The sequence below is a fragment of the Catharus ustulatus genome, chromosome 6, assembly GCF_009819885.2.
Source record: "Catharus ustulatus isolate bCatUst1 chromosome 6, bCatUst1.pri.v2, whole genome shotgun sequence".
In the NCBI taxonomy this organism is placed as follows: Eukaryota; Metazoa; Chordata; class Aves; order Passeriformes; family Turdidae; genus Catharus; species Catharus ustulatus.
The window spans coordinates 5,293,848-5,305,122 of record NC_046226.1 but is presented as its reverse complement, the minus strand read 5'-3'; the positions used below and the strand labels follow the sequence as shown (position 1 = coordinate 5,305,122).

General features: G+C 43.3%; 1 pseudogene; it reads left to right on the top strand.

Moving 5' to 3' along the window:
• The first annotated feature begins 509 nt into the window (after window positions 1-509).
• LOC116998036 lies at window positions 510-10,020 on the top strand (annotated as a pseudogene).
• Window positions 10,021-11,275: the final 1,255 nt, after the last annotated feature.

Below are 11,275 nucleotides of genomic sequence, written 5' to 3'. Positions count from 1 at the left end.
CTGGATACACTGCAGAGGGATTGTAGGCAGGAGAACCTGCTCATGTTTGGCAAATGCAACCCACAGCCATTTGCCTGTGTGCCCAAGGCTTTGCACTGAGCAGCTGAGGCTCTGCAGGGCTGCAAGCACACAAGTGAAGCCCAAAAGGACAGTCCTGCTGCATTTCCCTGAGGCTGCCCCTGAATACAGAAGGAGCTCCTGGCATTAAAGGCTTGTCCTGGAGTCCAGTTCTTGGACTCAGCAGGAGACACAGGTGGGCAAACAATGGTTTTCCAAGCAAACTCCCTTGTGGACTCCTTACACACTATCCTCACCTGTCCCCAGAGCCTTCTGAGCAGCAGATGGCCACCTGCCAGCTCCTCAAATCCTGACCCACTTTTCCTGAGAACTCAGCAAGGGAGAGTTTCACAGTCAAGAGGAAATCCCTAAACAGCAAGCAGCCCAGAGAATGGAAAGTTTTTTCTTGGGGGGGTTGGGTTCATTGTGGTTTCCCTCCAGCTTCCCAATGAATGCATCTGGCAGCTTGCTGTCCCTGCCAGTGAAGGATCCCAGCGGAAACCAGAGCTGGGAGGGCTCTTCCTGCCTGGGGGAGGCTTCCCAGGAGCGTGAGGGATTTACAATTGCCACCTCTCTGTCCCCCTGCAGTGTCGCACTGAAGGCCATGTGCAGTGGCAAGCTGCAGACAGCTTTGCTGGTGGCTGGCTATTTTGTCTACCTGCTGGTGGGTGCTGCTGTGTTCCAGGCCCTGGAGAGGACTGCTGAGAAGCAGGAGAAAATGGCAGCTGCCCAAATGAAGGAGGCTTTTCTGCAGAACTTCACACAGCTCACGGTGCCGGAGATGGAGCAGTTCATGAAGGTGAGTGGAGCCCTCCTTTCTCCCTCCTGCTTCTCCATCAGATGTTGTTTCCTACTCATCCTTGCCACACAGGTAACTCTCACTGTTTCCCTTCTGACTTGGATGCTTCCAGCAAGCCCCTGTCTAGCGTGAGCAGACAGCTCACTCTGATGGCAAGTACAACTTGGTGTAGCTGGACAAAACCATGTGTGTGCTAGCTGTTAAAAATCCCCATCCCACAAAATCCTGAGTTTTTGGGGTCTTGCCTCCTGTTGGCTCTGCTTTTAGTGGGGCTGTGCTCACACACAATGGGTGGCATGGCAAGAAAAATGAGGCTGTCTGAAATGGATAGGTGTGGCTGCCACAACAGCGTCACAGCACAAAGGAACAATAAAGGAAGGTCTGTATGGAAAAAAAAAACTAATAAAAAACCTTCAAATAACTACAAGGAGGGTGGCATGATCAGAGTTTAGTTTTTGAGGATGTTGCAGAAGTGAAACAGGTAGCCTGGCCAGGGGAAAATATTTCTGGTCATGGCACAGGAAGATGAAGATGAATATGGCTCTCTCTTGAACTTGGGTATTTCATAGCTCAATCTGCTATAGTGCAGGAAAAAAATGAGGAGCTAAAGTCTTGCTGGAAGCATTTTCACATGGAAAACCAGGCCAGTTCATAGAATAAAGAAATGTGGGGAAGAACAAGTGTTTCTAAAATGCAACTAGCAATTCAGTCTCTGTTTTACCCATGCATGCATCCTCTTCACCTTGTTTTTTTATGGGTAGAGGAGAAGGGGAAAAAAAAGAGCTTTTCAAGGAAAAAAATAAAAAAAAAAAAAGAGCTTTTAAGACAGAGAAATCTTTGTACAAGGGCTATGCAAATTATTTTTGTTAGACTCAATTTTCTGAGACACCAGCAAAAAACATAGTGAGGGAAGAAGCAGGAAGGAAGATTTTGCTGGTGCAATTTATTCCAGCACATGTCCTGCTTCTGGTAGGGCTCTGTCCTGGATTTTATCTCCCCTGTTTCTGTACAAACCAGCCTGCATCCAGATGTCCAGTCCAATGTTCTCTGTTTGCTAAAGACAAGAACAATTGGATACAGTTTGTTTTTTAAATTTCCTTTTAACTTAGGGGGAAAAAAGAGAGAGAAAAAAAATAACAGCACTTAGAATTAAAACCAAGGAAGAGTCTTAAAATGCATAAAGTGATAAATGATAGCACTGGAGAGGTGTGGAAGAAATATTTAGTCAAGCCTTGTGTGGCAGGGCAGTCTCAACTCAACCCAAACCATCTCTGACAAATATTTCTCTAACTTCCTCTCAAAGACAACCTTGCAAACATGTGTAAATGTGTAAATTTATCTATGTGCATTCATGCATACAGTTTAGAGAAGAGTCTGTATGTCAGGCTTTGCAAATCAATGGCCATTCTCTGAATTTACTGCTGTGACACTAATCAAAATACAGACTGGAAATTAAATTCTCAGTGTATCTCATATGAACCCTGCCACAGCTCACTGCTGCACCCCTGGGAGGGATCAGAGCCACTGCTCCTACAGGTGGGTGATCAGATCTTGGATCCACCACTGCCATCTCAAGTGCAAGTCCAAATCCAACAACCAGCCACCCCCCAATCTCTTAAACCAGTGATCTGCCACATCCCAGTCACCCACAGGATCATGATTTCCCAAACTACGTGGCCTGAGCGAAACAAGGTCCTCAGTCCCACTGAAAGAAACAATTTCTCTCTAAACATCCACTAGAGCAGTCAGCACAAACAGGGCAGAAGTTGATTACTCAAAACCACTGGATAATTGCATCCCAGCATTGGAGGTGAAGGTGTGAATAGTGTCAGACAATCTCTGGAGTGAGGTGAGTGGTACTTGCAGGAAAGGAGCAGTAGTTGGTTAAACCTGTAATATTTTTGCAGCAAGCCCTTGAGAAAAGCAGTCATGATGATACCAAACTTTGCTTTCTCTCCCAGAACCTGATTGAAGCCATTCAGAATGGAGTATACCCTGTTGGAAATGAGTCACAGTTTGAAGAGAGCAACTGGGATTTCAGCAATTCCTTCTTCTTTGCAGGCACAGTTGTCTCCACAATAGGTAGGTCTAACGCTTTCCATTTTTGTGTGCTTGTGTGTCAGTGATGCTTATTATGTCTGGTTATTAGGACATGAATGGATAGCACTTTCCAGAATAAAAACTCCAGCCCTTCATTGTCATGAGTGGCAAGCAAACATGGACTTGGTCCTAAGACCTTCCCACTGCACAGCTCTTCATGATTTATTTTGGCTTGTCAAGTATCTGTGGCCTTTCCTGTTATTTCCCACTTGTTTCTTCTTTTCAGGTCATCTGTTATAATGTTCACTCTGCTGATATTTGTGGGTGGGAGATACACTTCACTTTCCTAGTGTTTATTCCAGGCTTTAAATCTGAGAGTGTTGTAAAGCATAAAGAATGTAAGGAAATAAGTGAATCCTTCTGGGGCATGAGCACTGTCTCCATAACCTGTTTTGAGCTGTTAATTCACATATTCAATTAGTAACATGCCAGGAGGAAAAAAAATGGCAATGGGTAAAGGCAAATGCTGAGAATTTTACACTGTTGCTTCAAGCTGTTCTGACCTTTACAGAGCCTGCCTGCTTCATCCTTTCTTCCAAATGTACATCCCAAAAAGGGCAGACCTGCCAAACTTAAGGATAAAATCAATCTGTTGGCACCTGCTTCACAGCCATGCAGTGGAAGTCAGATCCATGTTTGTGCAGAGTGGTGCTGATGCCTCACTCCCACCAACCCCTAAGCACATCTGCCTCACTGGTCTGTGAGTGTGACATGTCCCAAGGGCCCCAGTACTGTCCCAGCATCATGGGAGCTGTGTAGGTGCTGCCTGAGCCCATAGGGAGATCTCCTGCTGTAAAAGGGGAGGGCTCTGACCCGTCCTTGAAACTGGGATATTCCTGCAACAGGCAGCACAAGACAATTCGTGCATTTGGGAATCTAGTAGTCCAAAAATCACTCAGTTGTTTTGTCTTTTCCCCTAGAGAAGATGTTGCATTTTCAAAGTAATGGATGCCTTGACATGATCTGTGCTGGGAAATGCATTTTCCCAGGGTCAGTGATAGCATAAGGACATACACAAAGTTCAGTACTCTTGCACTCAGGGTATCTCATGAGTCTTGAGACTAAAGGACATGTTTGGGGTTGTTTCACTACTTAGATAAATCCTCTCTTAGTAGGACTTTAAGACAAATGCCTCTCTGGCCTGAATAAATCACCCACCAGCAAAGTCTGGACTAATTATCACCATCTATTCTAATGCACACTGCATTGCCTTGGGACTGGAGCCAGTCCTTGCAGCTTACTGGGATGTAGCCAGGGAGGTCACTAACACACAGGCAGAGCAACAAGAAGCTGGAGATGGCTGCTTGTGATTCTAACAGCCTGGAACTCCAGCCCTGATGTCTTCCAGATCCTCAGACTTCTATTTTTTGATTTTCCATGTATTTGTCACAGGACAGAGCATGTTTCCCATAATTACTCCTTGATTGTGTTTTTGTTCCCACTAAGGCTGTGCTGGGAACACGCAGTGCTCTCTGCATTCCCCCAAACATGCAGGGTGAACCATTTCATCTGCTTGCTGCCTTTTTCTGAGGAAAAAAAAAAGAGTACATTTGGGCTGAGAGGCATTAGCCACATCTTTTGGGGTCAAAAGCAGGATGGATTGGAGTAGGAGTGAGTGTGACTATGAATTGCTCCAGTTCTTTGGAATATCTCCTCTAACCTATCTTTTTTTTTTTTTTTAATAGGTTATGGCACATTACATCCTAAAACTGCTGGGGGACAGATCTTTTGTGTGTTTTTTGCTCTTTTTGGAATCCCTCTGAACATTGTTTTTCTGCACCGTGTTGGTAAGATGCTCTCACTGCTCTGTAAAAAGCTGGGGAAATTCCTGTATGAGAAAGGAATGAGAAAGGTAATTGGTTTTACTTATCCAGGCACAGTTATATGTTCATTTCTAGTGTTTTTCTGAAGTTCTATGCTGCAGTATCCTCAATTATATTTGCTCTTGTGCTGGGTTAGATGTTGTTCTAGGGCAGGAGAAGAGACATTCCTCACTTGCAGAGCTGAGCAGACATGTCAACCATAGAGGAGATACTCAGACAAAGGGATGCATTTTGTCTTCCCATCCAGATGGCAGAAATCCAGCTCCCTTCAGCAATCAGTGGAGACAGTGGGCATGCCACTCCACTTCTTGAGGCACTTATCTCAGGAGCCAACACCCTAGGGAAGTGCATGCATCCCCTTAAAACCAGTAAGGGTGATTAATATCTCGAGGCAGCAAAAAGAAGGTGAGCTGTTCAAAGCTCTAAAAATTAGGTGAGGTGTAGATGTTTCAGTGGATTTTGACTCAGTGCATAGTCTATTACCCCTCCTAACTGATTTCCCAGTCCTTTAGTCCTCCTCCACCCTTAACTTTGGAAGAAAGGAAGATCAGGCTGAAATTGTCCATTTGAGCCCCATTGCTGAAAGATGAGGAGACACCTGTAACAAGCTGCAGACAGGATGTCTTTTGTCTGGTTTATGCCCCAGTTTATTTGCAGTTCCTCCTCTTCTCTCAGCACTGCTGAGGAAGTGAGAATAGCTTTTCTGTGTCTCCTACTGTAATTCACTTTCAGGACAAGGTATGATTGCTACAGATAACCCTGTTCAGGTTGCAGAATTTCTTGTCATATCTGGCAGACTTAAACAGAAGATAAGGCTCAATCAGATACAGACTCCAGCATGTACACAATACATGAAGGCATGAAAACTTATCCAGCAGCTGCCATGAATTTCCAGGCAATCTGTGGATTTGGAAAATTTTATACATAGAAACTATGCGTGTCTGGCTGATAAATCCCTACATAAAACAAGTCTTGTTCTCTAGTCAAAGCTCCTTCATGACTGCTGGGAAGTAGAATGGTTCAAAAAGTCACTGTCCAGGCTCTTCTTTATCAAGAGCTCATTAGTTAAAATTTTTTTTGTAGTAAGATATCCACTGGGTTGGAGCCAAGTTGTGGCATTGATGCATTGAGAAATAAAGTCAATAATCAAGACTCTTGAAGATAGTATTATCAAAAATGGTGCAATTCTTTTTTATTAAAAAAGACTCTTTTACAAGGCAAATGTAAATTTAGGCGCCAACCCTAAATACCTGAAAATTAAAAATGAAGTTGCATGGTGATAAGTGGAAATGGTTTGACTCTGGTAAATGTCATTAGATAGGAATTCCTCCAATAATCACAGTCATTGATACAATCAGGTAAAAGACAAATCTTCTAGGGACATTGTGGACATGCAACACCCATAACACCTGGCTTCACCCTGCTTCTAAGCAAGACTAAGATATTTCCAGAAGAAAAACACTCAGAGGAAAACCTTCAGTCCTTGTTATCCCAGATAGCCACCCACTTTGAATAGCCACCATTATATGTAGCTTACTTGCGTTTCAAATCATGATTATAATTGGACTGGTTTATTTTTCAGAAGAAGATCACATTTCTGACCCTTTTGTTCTTCCTGGCAACGGGGATCCTGGTTTTTCTGTGCTTGCCATCAGTCTTCTTCCAGATAACAGAGGGCTGGTCCTACAGTGAAGGAATTTACTTTGCATTCATCACCCTCAGCACCATTGGCTTTGGAGATTATGTAGTAGGTAAGGTGGATTCCAGAGAGGAAACACATCCAAACACCAGGATAATGACTGTAATTCCCATGGGTTGACTGAATGTGCTGTAGAGAAAAATCTGTCAGGAGTCTTTGCCCTAGTCCTTGCCTGGTACAGTTCTGGGGGCAGTACTCACTCCTCTGGGATTGTATGTGCTGACAAAAGCACAAAGTCATCAAAAAATAAGGAAGTGAGGTGCTTTGGGTGCAAAGAAGACAAATATTTTGGTGAGGGAAGGGAAAGTGGGATTTTTATTACCAAAAGGGAATAGTTTCTGACAGTCATACAAAACAAGGTTTGTATCACTGCTTTAGCCATCTCAGACTTAATGTTTCACAATGTGGAGTGTTTCAGAATATATGGCTTCACACAGCAGACTAAGAGGTGGAAATCCCAGTCATGGGAAATTGGGGAAATCTACTCCCAGTATTAGAAGTGGGGCTTAAATACATACATCACTGAAAAGTGACCTTCTTTAATCTCCTGGGTATCTCTGGAGGTTTTCTGTCCTCTAAGCCAGATTTCCCCTGAAGAAACACTGCTTAAGCTGCACTCAAGCAGGCTGGAATGCTTCTCCAAACATTTCTGTGGATCTGCTGGGCAAAATACACTCTCCATGGAATAAGTTTCCAAAGTAACTGCAAAATAATTACCAGGAACCAAATCAGTGTCCACAGAAGAAGCAGGAAAACAACTGAACTCCGTGGAGAATCCAAGATTTCTCTACAACAACCTGTCCTGCCATCATCTTGCCAGCCTGAACTTCTCCTCAGTGGGGATATGCAAAGAAAACTGTAGTTGATACTTGCACCAGGACTATCCCCACAGAGGATCTGGAAGCCTCACTCACCTTTCTGAGGGTCAGAAATCCACCACACAACAAACTCAGGGCTCCCAAGCCTTGCAGAAGTGCTAGACAGGCCTTGGAGCCTCTCTGTGAGTTGGATTTCTTACATAAGGCTGATGACTTTGGCAGAGGGAGCCCACAACTTTTTCCAGGCACTGATGTGTCACTGCTGACGTAATTTCTCTAAATCTATTCCTTTAAATAGTCTGCTGTACAGAGTGGTGGGGAGGGGCTGGTGCCATTGTGCCAAAAACTGTCAAAATGGCATTGTCTTCTCTTGTCCAGATCACAGGGGTTTTATAATAATGACAGCAAGGCACAGCCTGAAAACCATGACTCCCATAGCACTTTTCTCCTCTGTAGCCAGATTGCTTTACCAATATAATTAATTGTATTTTAACTTTCTAATTGTTATTTACAAATAACAATTAGACTAGCCTCATGGCTCTATGATTTCATCTTCATTAGGATGACTTAACTGGAGCTGAAATATTTTTTCGTGCCAGTATTTATCTTAATTAGCCTTAACAACAGCAGTAAAATGTTGATAAGTTTACTGCTTCACATCTTCACAATGAAGCAAGCAGAATCAGTGACTGCTCTGAGAATTATGCACTGACAATTGCTTACAAATGACAAATGGTTTTGTGCTGGCCAAGTGGAACAGAACAGGTTTGAATTGATTTGCATTTTAGTAATTCAAATTTAGTTTGTAGCTGAGCCTGTTTGGTGAAGGTGGAGATGCTGGGAAGATGGCTCAGCCTGGGTTTGGCTGTTGGGAATACACGTGCCTCCAGGTGATACCTCTGGGGTGAACCTCCCTGTGGGTTGTTAACTGAATATTCCCTGCTCAAGTCCAGTTTTGGGTTAACATTACAAAGATATTACTTGTGGTTTTGCTAACCCTACACCATGAACCCCAGATAAGAGCACAACAAGGAGATGCTTTGAACCAAGGCTGAGAATCCCTTTGCCAACTCAATGCCAGCAGCAGAAAAAGAAACAGCTGTTGGATACCTGTCCACCAGGACAAACCTGCCCACTGCTCCCCATTTCCAGAGCTTTGGATAACAAACAACAAAAATCCTGCACATTAATCTATGCAGGACTTGAAAAGAGTTGCCAGCACCTGGGCTCCTTCTGGGCAGGTTCCCCACGAGGTTTGTGGTGATCTCCCTGTCCATGCACATTGTGGTGCTATCAGCTAAGTGAAGTCACCTTTGGCAGTGACCTGAAGCACTCCATGCCACCAATACCTGCAGTTCCTGCAGATGCCAGGGCCACATCACCTGTATCATGATGATAATGCTGTGTGGGACCAAGAAAATGCTCTCTGTAGGCTGGGGGTGGGTTGCTGAAATCTGAAGGATCAAAGTGACCCAAGCAGAACAGCAGATGTGAGGTCCTGGCTGATGCTAAGAGGATCAGACTGTGTGAAATAAGCTTTGGCCCACTGGTTTCCAACACAGAGAGTTCTGTTCTTGGCACATGTCAGTGAATTCTCATCAGCCACATGGTTTTTTAAGTGGAGGAAACTCCTGAAGCCATTCAACAGTGAAGTAGGAATTGCAGCCATTCTCTTTGTACGATCACAGGTATATCTGTAATTTAAAGGAAATATTTATTAGGTTATAATCACACTCTATAGAAAGACAGGGAATTACAATTACCCAGATAATAATGGTTTTGTGGTTATAGGAGCCCACTGTGCTCTGCTTTTTGTGCTTTGGGAGTTTGGGTATAATTCCAAGATAATTCCAATACAATTTAACACTACTTCCCACATTATTTCATTTACCTGTACTGCAGCAGTTGAACTGGGATTGATATGCAGTAAGGGGATGGTAATTCACCTCAATCACAGAAATACAGAATCACAGAATGATTCACTTCAATTCCAGTGTGTCATTTGACAGGCCAGTGTATTTGTATCATGTTTATTGCATATATCAGTTTATTTCAGCAGTAAGAGAATTGCCCAGACTTAACCTAATGCCATGGAGCTGAGAGTCTCCACTACAGTGAAAAAGTCACCTTAAAGTACTCAATATAAAACATAATGATGAATTCATTAGGCTGTTCCACTTTACACTGGCAAGGCAATTTAAACTTGTTAATTTTCTCCCTCTTTCTCCCCCCTTATCTTCAGGCAAACAGTCTGACAGGAAATACTTTTCCTACTATCGAGTGCTTGTGGCCATTTGGATTCTTTTTGGCCTTGCCTGGATTGCTCTGCTGTTTAATTTATTGACAACAGTACTAGAAGATACTGAAAAAATAATTGTCAAGGATCTCCAGCAAATTGGAAAGGTGAGTAAGGACAAAGTAGAAAGCCAGCAAAGAAGATGCTGGCCTGTTCAATTTATTCCAGAAGAAGAACGGCTACCACCACGTGCTGGAGGGGATGCACATAAAATGGAGTCATTAACAGCAGATTCTGAACACACAGAAAATGAAAAAAAAGTGTTTTCTAATAGCAAAACTAATGCCATAACGTGTGAGTTATGAATTGAATTCTTCATTGGAGAATTGCTAGTTAATCATTCTAAAGAAATAATTTTATTTCCCATAGAAGTAAAATTTCTCCTACCTTTTGCTGAGATATGACCTTTTAGAACTCAACACTTACAGTTAAACAAAGCCTAAATATTAACGGTAAGGAATTTGCTCCTCAGTTTGCAGCTAGGTTGTGCTAACAGCCTGAGCAGTGCACTTGCTTTGCAAGGTGTTTTTAAGGTGCTTTCACAGAAATGCAGAGGAGGGGCATGGAAGAGCTTGCTGAGTTCTGTTTGGATTTTGCAGCTTGCAAGAAAACATGTCCCTTCCAGGAACTGACATGCACAAGCTTTTCTGGGGCATTGCATAGCACTTTTGGAAGAAGAAATAAGGGTGTATAACTTAATAGATGCCTGACTTGAGCCATCATATTGGATAAGGTGTTATGGTCTGAAAGGCATGTTTAAATGACAAGACCTGAGCTCAGTTCAGAGGCACTAGAAGAATCTAATGGCCAGGGTTATGAAAAGGTTAGCATGCTAGAAATCATTGATTCTACCTCTTCCTGTTTTATACTAAGATGAATAAAGGCAATTTCAGCTTTCATGCCTGTGGCTCCGAAAAACCTTTCTGATGGTGTTTACAAAGAACACATAAACCCATGTCTTTAATTCAATTTTTATAACCATTTTATTCTGTAAGTTTTTCATAAGAACAGAGATCAGTTTGAAGGGAGGAGTCCTTGCTGCTATGTTTTGATTCTTTAGGAGCTATGAAGCCATTTAGCAATGATCCTACGGTACTGTTGCTTTCCAAGGGTGAGTTGTGGCTAAACCTTCAACAAGGTAAAAAAAAAAGGATGTCAGATCTAGGCATGATTTTTCAGATGTGCTGTCTGGCCTGCAGGCCAGCTCTGGGTGAAGACTGACCTTCAAAGGGTGGGTCTATGTGTCACAGCCTTTCTGTGTGCCAAAACTGCATGAAAATCCAACCCTGAGGAGCTGGCAAAGCAGCTGGGATAGACACAGTCACAGAGGTGAAACATCCCATGAGTGTTTATGGTCACACCAAAAATCAGACCAGCCCAACACCATCTCTGGCCATGCCTGATGTGTCCCCAGCAGGGCAGGGATCAGGCAGCTCTGCCATGCCCCAGCAGTTGGTTGCCCATGCAGGAGATGAGGTCTCTGTACATCAAAACCCATGAATTTGCCCAAATGCTGAACTCACATCAGCACCCACAGGACTCCCTAAGGCAGCTGTAGTACACCAAGTTCCTCACTCTGACAGTGCTGAACCTGACACTTGACAGGTCATTGTGAACCCCTCAAGCTCCTGTTTTATCAGACTGAATAATAATTCTTTTCTCTGGGTGTTATTTACAGCATGA